Source organism: Bufo gargarizans, chromosome 3 (genome assembly GCF_014858855.1).
Source record: "Bufo gargarizans isolate SCDJY-AF-19 chromosome 3, ASM1485885v1, whole genome shotgun sequence".
NCBI lineage: Eukaryota > Metazoa > Chordata > Amphibia > Anura > Bufonidae > Bufo > Bufo gargarizans.
This window is the reverse complement of record NC_058082.1, coordinates 193,936,021-193,948,860: the sequence shown is the minus strand read 5'-3', so window position 1 is coordinate 193,948,860 and position 12,840 is coordinate 193,936,021.

Sequence of the window (12,840 nt, the reverse complement as noted above, 5' to 3'; positions counted from 1 at the left end):
GGGATGAACATTCACTAGTTGGAAAAACCTGCTACAAGTGTCCAATGGAGAATCATTGTAGGTATACTATAATCATTGAGTGCTTGATTGTAGGGCCTATCCACTCTACATGGGAATGTCCGAACATCCACAGATACTACTGACAATAGCGATGGTTTTTATTAGCTTTAGTTGATGTATTACTTCACAACGTCCTCTGTGGTTGTAGCCTGGTGGGTACATGTATGTATTGCTTCACACTGCTCTCTTGTGTTGGAAAAGATGAACAATATTTTTTATGACTTGAACATTTCGGTAATATTTGAGTTTTTCTATAGTAGAGGATTTGTGAAGATTTTTAATCATTTTTCAATTGCAATTAGTTCCAATATATTGACAACTATCAGCCGATTTTGTAAACGTATAAAACAATATATATATTTAAAGGTATAGAAAGAGGTAGGGGATTAAATAGGTTTTCCAGGATCCCTGGACGCGGCTCTCTACTTCATGTGCAGGAAATGACCAGAAATAACCTCTCCACCAATCACTGGCTGGGGTGGTCCATACTGCAACCAGTGATTGGATGGGTGGGCATTTTAAGGCATTTCTTGTGTGGGGGAAAAAGGGAGAGGAGGAAGTAGGGGATTGGGAAAGGGAAGAAGAAAATAAATAATACAACAACAAAAAAACTGTTAACTTAGAGCATCCAGCTCACATCACACAGTAGGGGGACCGCAGTATGTCCATCCCTTCCAGCACCATGCGGGACCAACCAACACCAGGACAGACCCTATGAAGGACATATCTCAATAAGTGTCTCCCCCAACAGCAGGGCTCGAGTCCTGCAGGAACGTGTGGGAACGGCGTTCCTGCACTTTTTTCATAGCAGGAACACAGTTCCCTTTCAAAAGGATCAGGAAGGCTTTGTACTCACCGCTTCCTGGTCCTCGGCTGTCAGCTGTGCAGTGCTGCGCACAGGCATTAGGGCTAAGGCGCTCTGTGACGTCACGCTGTGCGCAGCCTTCACAGCACAGTCGACAGCATGATGCAGCTTGCGTAGGAGGAGAGGAGCGTCCGCATCCAGGAGCAGTAGAGGGTAAGTGTTTTTTTTTTATATTTTGAGGCTGATGGAGAGGCACTGACTGGGGGCCGCTGTGAGAGGCACTGACTGGGGGCCGCTATGAGAGGCACTGACTGGGGGCCGCTATGAGGCATGGGGCTCTTATCTGAGGTCTGATTGGGGGTCATTCATATTGGGGTCTGAGGTGTTATTGGGGTCTTATTAACATTGGGGATCTTATTGGGGCTGTTAGCTGAGGTCTGATTAACATTGGGGGTCTGATTGGTGGTCTGACCTAAAGGTGTATAATATTTTTTTTCTGGAGCAGCTTGAAGAAAAAAAGGCCTCAGTCTCCCACAATCCTTCTGCCAGGCTAAGCCAGCCAGCACCCCTGAGGCTAAGCCAGCCAGCACCCCTGAGGCTAAGCCAGCCAGCACCCCTGAGGCTAAGCCAGCCAGCACCCCTGAGGCTAAGCCAGCCAGCACCCCTGAGGCTAAGCCAGCCAGCACCCCTGAGGCTAAGCCAGCCAGCACCCCTGAGGCTAAGCCAGCCAGCACCCCTGAGGCTAAGCCAGCCAGCACCCCTGAGGCTAAGCCAGCCAGCACCCCTGAGGCTAAGCCAGCCAGCACCCCTGAGGCTAAGCCAGCCAGCACCCCTGAGGCTAAGCCAGCCAGCACCCCTGAGGCCAAGCCAGCCAGCACCCCTGAGGCCAAGCCAGCCAGCACCCCTGAGGCTAAGCCAGCCAGCACCCCTGAGGCTAAGCCAGCCAGCACCCCTGAGGCCAAGCCAGCCAGCACCCCTGAGGCTAAGCCAGCCAGCACCCCTGAGGCCAAGCCAGCCAGCACCCCTGAGTCTTCAGAACTGTAAGTAAATTATATATAAGGGGAGCTTATAATATTAAAGAGACAAATAACGCCTGAACAGACATATAGCGCAAATTTCAGTTTTTGTTTTGATCACAACGTGTACATTTGGCTCAGTCCTTAAGGGGTTAAAAACACAGTCACTAACGGGTGGCAAACAGAATCACAAACCATATGTAATTAAGGACAGAACTTCTGGAATAAAAGGGAATATTAACAGAATATCTCCATCATGTGTCCTTAAGAGGTTAAAATAACTTATAATAAAATAAATACAAATTGGGGGGGGGGGGGGGGGGGTCGGAGTGGCAGTGGATCTTGGGTGAGTTCCCACACTATCTTTCCCAGGACTTGACCCCTGCCCAACTGTAATTGCTCCTTATACCACACCATCAAATGAAAGCCGTGATAGGCTTAATATTAATCTAAACATGTAGTGGGAGCAGGGCGATGAAGCTCTCTCAAGTAGTGATGCCTCCACCCAATCCATTTGAAGCAAAAAGAAGAGAGTTCGTCCATAAATAGCTTAAATGGAAGAATGCGGTCAGGAAGCCATGTTTGCAACATGGATTTTACTCCGGGCTCCTGGTTAACATGTGTATTTATCCGGGTCTAAATCCACAAAAGCAACATGGCACTCACCGGCCCACTTGCTTTCCTGTTTCTTTCCTCCTGTCCTGTTTCTCCACATTGTGCAGTAACTAAAAGATATTTTTTCAGTGAGTGCCATGTTGCTTTTTTCTACTTGTGGATTTATTTATGGACTTTATACATTGACCAGCACCATAGTTTATATGACCCTGACAGTTTGGATATAATACTGTAAAGTATCTCCGTGCTGGACTGTGCCGACAGTGAATTTCTTTATTTTGGATTTATCTGGGTCTACGTAGTCAAAAATGGTCCAAAGGGAATCCTTTAGGGTAAACTTGGTTATGTTTGTGTTCATAAAGCATTGTACCTGAGCCCAGAATGGCTTAATAACTAGGCAGGACCAAAGACAGTTGAACAGGTTGGCATAAGGAGCTGGCATTTAAAACACTCAGAGGTGGCAAACAAACAATGATCAGCTCACTGGTCAGTTAAGGCATCATTCACATCAGCCTTAAGGCTCTCCTGTTCCAACACTCTTTCAAAGCTTTCTGGCTTTTACAGCATGCCCACACTGGCCCCATTGACTATAATGGGATCTAGTGGAGATCCGACCACCACCCGGCAAATATTTCGGGGTTCGGCAGAACAATAACCTAAGTTCAGGCCTCTGTCTGTGCATGAACACTTGTAGAAGCAATCCAATGTGAACCGGTAAATTTAAAATCCAGCAGCAAACCATACAACATGATGGTCCACAGCGACAAGTCTACATTTTTCAGGCTAGCTGTAGCCCTTATTCATGACCTAAAGTTGCTTCAACTCAATCCCCCATTCAACATATATGAACGCAGTCATGACATTCATTAAAAAGCAGACATCTGCATACAAATTATTATTTATTTGAAAGCAGCACTAATTCTGTGTCGATGTACATCAGAGGAGTTACACCTACATAATATAAAGTATAAATATACGTCTGTTCCTGCAACACGAGATTATCAAACAAGTTTCAATGTAAACCTTTGGATTTCTAGTTTGTAAAAATCCAAAAGGACTCACAATTTAGTAACTTACAGGAAAGATCTCCGCCCGCTTAAGTTTAAAAACACTTTCTATACATTGGAAAAATAAAATCTGAACAATTATCACCATGAACATCATGATAATGTCTAGTCATTTATTATGGTCACTACACCAGTTTTGGGCGTAAAAAAAATATTGTGAATTGATTTTTATTGAAGATCTCGATCTGGTAATCAGACGTAGCGTAAAGACCCATCTTGTGTTCCTTCTGTGGGGTGAGAGAGGACTTCTGGCAGATCTTTAATCTCATCCTCACAAATTGGCTGAGGGAAGGAGTTTGTGAGCCTGGTCTAATGGTGCTATTACACTGACAGATCAGCCAGACGATTCCCTCCTGTCAATCGCCTACTCACTAGGGGAGGAGACCACTGCTATTAAATGCAGAGATCTCCTCTTCAATATAGGGACAAGCAATCCTTAAATGCCATCGCTCGTCCCTATTCTTATCATTGTTTACGGTCAGAACACTGTGCGACCTGTCGCTGGGAAACAAGGATTTTTAAATATGTTGAATCCCTATCCTGTTTGATTGTTCATCGGGTAATCGGCGGCAGTATTACACTGCCAGATGATCGCTAACGAACGTTACTATGAATGCTCTTTCGCTTTCATCTTACCAATTATCTAATAGTAAAATACAGCCTTAAGGCTTTTAGAATCGTCCTACAAGATAATGTAGCATCATCTATTTTCCATTTTCTTAGGAAGTGAGAATGTGTACGGCCCAGGGATTTGTGAATAAATCTGGAATTTACGACCAGTTGCAGTGTAAACCCGGTTAATATGGTCCCCTGATAAGCTCCCACTGTCTCCAGATCCCGTATTACATGGGCTAATACTTGTTTTGGGTTCCTGATTACAAGCAAAATGTCTTCTGCCACCTTCAACTCCCTAGGGCCAATTCTGATTCCTTCAAAGGTGGAAGAACACATATTTTGCAGGAGAGGGTCAATGGAGAGATTAAATAGGAGGGGTGAGAGGGGGCATCCCTCTTCAAACCCTTGGAAAAGGACAATTACTGGCGTATTATACCCATTGACAGTCACACAAGTTTTGGCATTGATGTAGAGTAATTAAATATATTGTTAAACTCCTTCAAGACCCTTTTGATTTTCAGTTTTTGTCTTTCTACTTCCTGCCTTCCAGAAGCCATAACTTTTTTTATTTTCCCATTCACATAGCCGTATAAGGGCTTATTTTTGCAGCACACATGTTGTTCTTCTTTTGTTTTAATATTTAAAAAAATAAAAACTTTAAAAAACATTTTTTTATGGTTAAGTCTACAGATTGAAGTGAGGGCTCATTTTTTGAAGAGCAAGCTGTAGTTTTTATTGATGCCATTTTGGAGTGTATATGATTTTTTGATCTCAAGTTTTATGTCATTTTTTGGGGTAGGTGAAGCAAGAAAAAATGTTGAATCAGCCATTTAGATTTGTTTTCCATTAAATTGTTTACCGTATGGGATAAATATGTTTATATTTTAATAGTATGGGTTTTGGAACATGATCTTTACCAGGTTTAGGGAGGAGCATGGTTAAAGAGGACCTTTCATAGATTTTTTTTTTTGTTCAATTAAATACCTTTCCTTGCGGGGTAACCCCTGCTGATGCAGCCACCCTGCCTGTTTTAAAAAAAAATATTGCTTGTATGCCCCTCTGTGCCCCCCCTGCTGTTTTCCCGCCCAGTATGTTAATACTGAACATCGGTACATGGAGGAGGAGACGCCAGGGTTTCTCAATGAGCGTCTCCTTCTCCCTGGCTGTGCTGCAATCCAATCACAGCGGAAAGCGTCACAGCCAGGGAGAAAAAACAGCTCACCTTCTGGTCCTTCGCATTCTCAGTAATACAGTAAAATGGGGTTAGGGACAGCTTTTATAACCGCAATCCAAGCAATTTTTTCTAAACCATCGGCAAAAGTATTTATAAACGGTGCACTTTCTTCGCCATTTAAACTAACTGACGGCACAAGACAAGGGTGCCCCCTTTCCCCCCTAATCTTTATATTAGCCATGGAACCATTAGCCCAAGCTATTATGTCACATCAGTGTATAAAAGGAGTGCAAATTGGTGATCTAAACCCTCGTATATCACTATTCGCAGATAATATACTCTTATCCTTGACCTCTCCCCTGACAACGCTCCCGGTGTCAGGGGAATGCCAAATCATTCCACTAAATATCCCTGATCAACTACTCTTATCAATAAAAAGAGACTTCCCCCTGGACTAGAGACAGGAGAGTATCCAATACCTGGGAATGGCAATCCCTCCAGATATTCATAGCCTTTACCAACCTAACTATGCTCCCTTGTTGGATATGGTCAAACGGGATACCAAGGAATATAGCAAATATGAGGTCTCTTGTGTAGGTCGCATTGCATCCTTTCAGATGTTAATACTGCCGAAACTCTTGATCATTTTCAGATCTGTTCCGATTATAGTTCCTCAAAAGTTCTCTAAGAAAGCACAGGGACTACTTTATGATTTTATCTGGACAGGGAAAAAACCTAGAATTGCAGCCAATACACTATCCCAATTGAAATACAAGGAGGATTAGGCCTACCTAATATACAGGACTATTTCCTGGCTACCCAAGTTCAAGCACTGAAAAACTGGTGGATTCCAGAAAATACCTCTCCATGGGTCCACATAGAATCTGTACAATCCCCGACTAAACACCTCAGAGCTCTATTGATCAATGCGTTTAGCAGCTCCCCGATTACAACCCCTAAGCTTCCTACTTTATAAGAGGCAGCGGTAGCTCATTGGCATACATTCCAAAGGAAATGTTCCCCTACCGCAACATTGCTGCTTAGCACCTCCCCCACTCAACGTCTAGACCTTCACCTCCAAGAAACGGAGTTGAACACATGGAGAGACAAGGGTATTATATTTATAAGTCAACTTTATATACATAATAGCCTGAAATCCTTTCTACAGCTTCAAACAGAATTTGTGTCATGGTGGGGGTTGCGGGAAACTCCCCACCGTACAACGAGGAGGCAACTTGGAAGCAAGAAGGCCAGGAGGAGGAATAAGTGAGCAGGTCACCTCCTACAGCGTCCCTAATTCTGGCCCTGACTCCTAACCGTATGAGCCAACACAGATGGTAGGAAGGCTCATACTCCGGAACCTCGGAGCCCTACTAACCCTCAGGAAATCACTGGAATAGGAGCAGGGTAAAGACGACCTGTTCCTCCAAAACACGGACGAACAGGAGTCTCCACCAGCCAAGCTGCAAAGAAAGGAGACCGTATACAGCATATGGAGATGGCAGGTAAACAAAACCAATAACACACTTACCTGCCACAGACACACTGATTGGAATCCGTGCACTAGTGCTGCTGTCCATACCAACATTAAAGGACACAACACAAACCACACAGGAACCCAGGACACCCATAGCTGCAATAAATATGAGACAGGGGAATGTCTAGTAAACATGCTGGACACCAAACACCACCAGACATGTAACACCAAACTAGACATACAAACACCTTGAACATAACCGACTCCATACAAATAGGGACAGGAAGGGAAGGAGACACCGGGATGACATTGATGACCACAAGGGTGGCCCTCACTGGACAGATGGAACACCCTGGACTGGAGCAGAGATCCAGCACCAACGACAGCTGAAGTACAACTAACTCCAGCCAGGAAACCACAGAAAATAAAAGCCAAGTGACCACACCCAGTCAGGGAGTTAACCCTTACAGCACCAGACAGAGGGAGGCTACAACTTAAAGGGGAAGTGCACACACAAGCATACTAAACCACACGTTACCACCGGCAACAGCATGCGTGGCAACCATGTCACGGCAATCACCCAGAAGTCCGAGACACTGCCACTGCATGCTCTCACAGCAACACGTTGCCGCGGGCAACCGCAAGTGTGGCAACAGTGTCACAGCGCTAACCAAAGGCCGTGACAATTTGATATCCCCAAAAGTAACTTCTTCAAGTACTTACAAGTACGTCACCTTCTAAACTCTAAGTCACCATTTCAATGCAAATCTTCTAGAAGAGTGGTCAGCCCCATTTCAACTACTCACACATAAGGGTGTTAAACCCCTATACCTAGCCCTAGGTGCAAAATCTACTTTTTCTAAATTCCCTCCCCTCAATGCATGGGACAAAGAACTTCAGTGTGTAATACCAAATAGGGACTGGCAGTCAACTTTCAAATTTATTGCATCAACCTTTCGCAATACCTCCTTATTTGAAGCAACCATCAAAACCTGCCTAAGATTGTAGTTCACCCCAGATAGACTAAGCAGGATATACCCAGTAGCTTTTCTCCTCTTGATAACTAAACTCTCAATCACTAGATATTGGAAATCTGACACAATTCCAACGGTTGAGGGGATACTAGCGAGATTCCATACCACTAGCTCCTTTGAAAAAGTTTGGGCTTATAAGGAGCACAACATAGACAAATTCACGTCCCAATGGTTAATGTTTAATTCGCAGACAAACGACATCACAATGCATCTACATCTCTAATTGTTTCTTGAGTCCTTGCTCTTATGAATGTTAATTACATTTGTCTTTATTATGTTTGCACATAGTACGTAATTTATGCAGTGATTATAAAACTATCCGAGTCAGGAGCGGTATTGATGCTTCTATATCATTTTCTATTAGATCTACACTGTTCCTCCAATCAAAGATGTCCATGTAACTGATTTTCCGTGTTAATATTCATGTAACTCAATAAAAACTATTGAAAGAGAAGAACTCAAGGTCTCATGATTTTGGAGAAAAAAAGCCACAATTCTAATCCCAGCCCAGTAACTATGAGAGGAGAATGTTCTGGCATGGAGATCAATAAATGAGAGTGTCAGGTGACCTGATCTCTGTCACAGCAGTTAGATAAGCATTCTGAGTGGTCTGGGAGGAATGCAAGAAAGTTAGGCTACTTTCACACTGGCGTTTTGGATTCCGTTTGTGAGATCCGTTCAGGGCTCTCACAAGCGGTCCAAAACGGATCACTTTTGCCCTAATGAATTCTGAATGGAAAAGGAAACGCTCAGAATCCATCAGTTTGCCTCCATTCCATCTCCATTCCGCTTTGGAGGAGGACACCAAAACGCTGCTTGCAGTGTTTTGGTGTCCGTCTGACGAAACTGAGTCAAACTGATCCGTTCTGACACACAATGTAAGTCAACGGAGAAGGATCTGTTTTCTGTGACACATTAGAAAACTGATCTGTCCTCCATCAACTTTCAATAGTGTTCAAGATGGATCCGTCTTGGCTATGTTAAAGATAATACAAATGGATGCAGACGTTTGTATTATCTGAACGGATCCACACCAAACGCAAGTGTGAAAGTAGCCTTATGTGGCTGGTCTGACCACCGAAAACCTAAAGCCACTGAGTTATTCAATAAAATGTATCTGTATAGCGCCACCTGCTCTTTGTTCTTTTTCTTATTTCTTTGCCAGGCTCACTGAGATGGCTGCACATGCTCAGATCCATCCTTCAACTGCCTCCTGAGCTGTGATAGGGAGAGCTGAGACACACCCCCTTAGCTGTGATAGGTAGAGCTGAGACACGCCCCCTTAGCTGCAGCAGAAAAGACCTCCCCTTGAGCTATCAGCTTGATATAAATCTAGCAGAGCAATGAATGAGGAGATCTCTGGATCCGTGTGAGGTGCAGGGCTGGTTCTAGCTTTGTTAGAAAGAGATTGTCTTGTCCTATATGATGTTTTCATTTTTTACTTTAATCATGGGATAACCCCTTTAACCCTTGCAAAAATGTATGCATTTTTTCTGGTCAGACTTCCGGGTTGCAGTCCCAGAATAGTTAGTAATTGGTGGCAGGAGAACGGATGAAGCAGTAATGTAGTCAAGGATTGTTACCAGGCAAGTGATCAGGTCTCATTAGGCTAGAAGATGAGATGGGAGCATAGTCAGGAGTAGAGCCAAAGGTCAGTGCCAAGGTTGGAACATATACTAAGTGGACAATCATAAGGGTGAGACATGGCCAAAGTCAGGGTCAACCAGGAGTCAAGATTAGGATCAGTAACACAAGAATGAGAACCAGACTAGGGTGAGCCTCAATTTGCAGGGAAGGAATAGCAGGCTGATTCTCCTTATAAAAAGCCTGTCAGGCCTGCCGTCATCATTGGGCATTAATTGCCCCATTAACCAATGCGTTTTTGACTGTAGTGAGGAGGAGAACCTGCAAATGAACAAAGATGAAGGAAGGCCATACAGCTCACCACTAAACCATTGTGCAAGGTCCAAATCCTGGGAAAATGTGACGGTGCACGGAGAAGCTGCTCCAGAAACGGTCCACTACTGATAAGAGAAACCCAGCACTGCGTCTCAATAAAACGGTTCTTTATTGGTCACTTCCGTAAAGTGCAAATTCACACATGCTACAAGTTTCAGATGAACGTCTAATTGTCTGAAAGGTGTAGCATGTGAATTTGCACTTTATGGATCTTTTTAAGAAGTGACGAATCCTTTTATCCACACGCAGTGCTCGATTTCTCTCATCAGTGAGGAGAAGAGCTGGAGTTGAATCATGAACGATGATGGGACCAGAGGTGTAGGTATTTAAAGCCAGGTGGAAGAAGTAACACCCTTTTTTATAAAAAAAATGGTGACCATACACATTACAGCAAAGTTGACCAAACTTGCCAATTTTGGCGTAACAGGCAGAGTATTTAATGCTGACTCCACCCCTGAAGGAATTTATCTATGGGCGTTATGACCATTTGGACCCCACTGGCGTTCCATTTAACACCGGGCAATGAAAAATTACATTTTTTTACGATAACATTGTTTTAGCCCCATTCATTTTCATAAGGGGTGAGCAGACAAAAACACCCACATCTCTCCGAAGTAAAGCAAGACCTCATCTGGTCGTAAACCTCTGAATGTGCACATGGCAGAAGGAAGAAGCACAATTTAGCTTTCGGAGAGCAGATTTGCTGGATGATTTTTGGGAGCCACATCCTATTTGCAGAGCCCTGAGGTACCTCTACAGTGGAAACCCCCCGAAAAGTGATCTCATTTTGAAAACCATACTCCTCAAGTAATTCACCTAAGAGTGAAATGAGCATTTTGGCTCCACACGTTTTCCAGAACAGATGGTGCAAATTTAAAATTGCAATTATTCCACAGACACTACATCTCAGTGGCAAATAAAGCCCTATAAATCTTCTGTAGTATTTCCTGATTGTAGACACACCCTACCGTCTGGTCCTAATCGTTTGCCCTCATACCATAGCAGCTCAAACCAACCCATAGCACAAAACCGCTATCTCTCACATTGACAATTGGTCACCGTTTCCACATTTTGGCGTGCTTTCCCTGCACGCTGTCCAAGCCGCGTAGTGGTGTAGCATCTCTGCTTACTCGTCCTCCGGCCCGACACTACAGGTAACATCGATACTTCTTTTCACCCTCACAGACATGTATACATCGTTTATTAATTTATTAATCTATTTCAGGGATGGCCAACCGGCGGCTCTCCAGCTGTTGTAAAACTACAACTCCCACCATGCCCTGCTGTAGGCTGAAAGCTGTAGACAGTCTGGGCATGCTGGGAGTTGTAGTTTTGCAACAGCTGGAGAGCCTCAGGTTGGCCATCCCTGATCTATTTATATTATCACTGCAGACATTACACCAAGCCATATAGACAAAAGCACAGCTATCATTGTCACTTCAATATCCTCCTTGAAACATAATACAATACCTCTCATGTATTATATATATATATATACACACAATATATCTAAAAACTACTGATACATTGAATACTTCACTACCCCATTGATGGTTCCTTCTAATATATATAATAATCAGATATTGGAATCAATTGAGCATATATAACCTTTTTTGCAATGAAATGATATACAATCATTAACTAATACTAACCATTCCACCCAAACATCTCTTATATTCAAATATAATTTATTTTTTTCCACTCCCTATTTATTTTCCACTAAAACCAATATAATAATTATCATCTAGAGGTTTTATATCTAGTTTATCTATTATGTTTTTTACTTCAATTGTTTATGTAAAATACATTCCCGCCTATCACTATATTTTATTTCTCCTTTTACTTCATTGTGTGCTGCATATGTTATTATTATTTATTTTTTTATATTGACAATTTTTATTGTTTTTCATATTTTATTTTATTGTATATGTGCTTTTTTAGGCTTGAAAATTGAGTTCTGTCGCTCCGAAGCGCGTTGTCACCTCTCAGAAATAAAAAGATATTATTGTGGTCGTGAAGTTTTGTGAAGTGTCAGTGTCATATGGGCTGCTTCCCGCCTACATCTCTCCTGTTACTATTGCCTGGAAATATAACAGGGCTCAGGAGTGAAAGACCACCATGTACATCTGAGCACGGGCCGACAAGTCCAGAGGTTCTGAGCTGAAATAAAAGAAGAAACCCCACCCCTCAAAAAATTAGAGAAATAATCAGCATTTTCAGCTCACAGGGGTTTCATAAATTTATTTTCCAAAAATTCACAGCAGATGGTACAAGATGAAAAGTGTTGTTTTTTTCACAGATAATTTCACTGTCCAATATGACAAACAACTTAAAAATTGTCAAGCAGGTTCTCCGGGATACAGAAAGGTCACACTCATGGACATAAACTGCTCTGTTGGCACACAGCAGGGTTCAGAAGGGAAGGTGCGCTATTTGGAACTAGATTTTGCCAGATTGGTCTTTAGATGTCATGTTATCTTTGCAGAACCCCTAAGTTGCCAGTAAAGTGAACCCCCCTCATCCCCAACTCCATTTTGGAAGCGGCACCCTTATGGCATCGCCGGCTAGAGATAAAACATGAAGTAATAGTTTTGTTTGGGGAGTTTCCTGGAATTTCATTTTAAACTGTGCGGATCACATAAGAGTATAAAAAAAGTGGTATAATAACAGGGTAAATGATAAAATTGATAACCTATGGATGTGTGGTATGCTTTAAAGCAGGGGTGCACAAACTTTTCTTGTCCACTTCAACCAAATCCAAGGACAGGAATAAAAACCCAAAACAGTCTGTTCACCAAGGGGTGGCAATCACGAATGACGGAATCCCTTTAGAGGCATTCCTTCATAATAGAAGTCTATGGGCTGTATAACGGATCCGTCCTGTCTCAGTTATGCAGGAGAGGACTCGGGATCAGGAGAGGACTCCCCTGCATACCGGAAACAGGACGGATCTGTTTTGCAGCCCATAGACTTCTATTATGATGGAATGAATAACGGAATCCCTCTAAAGGCATTCCG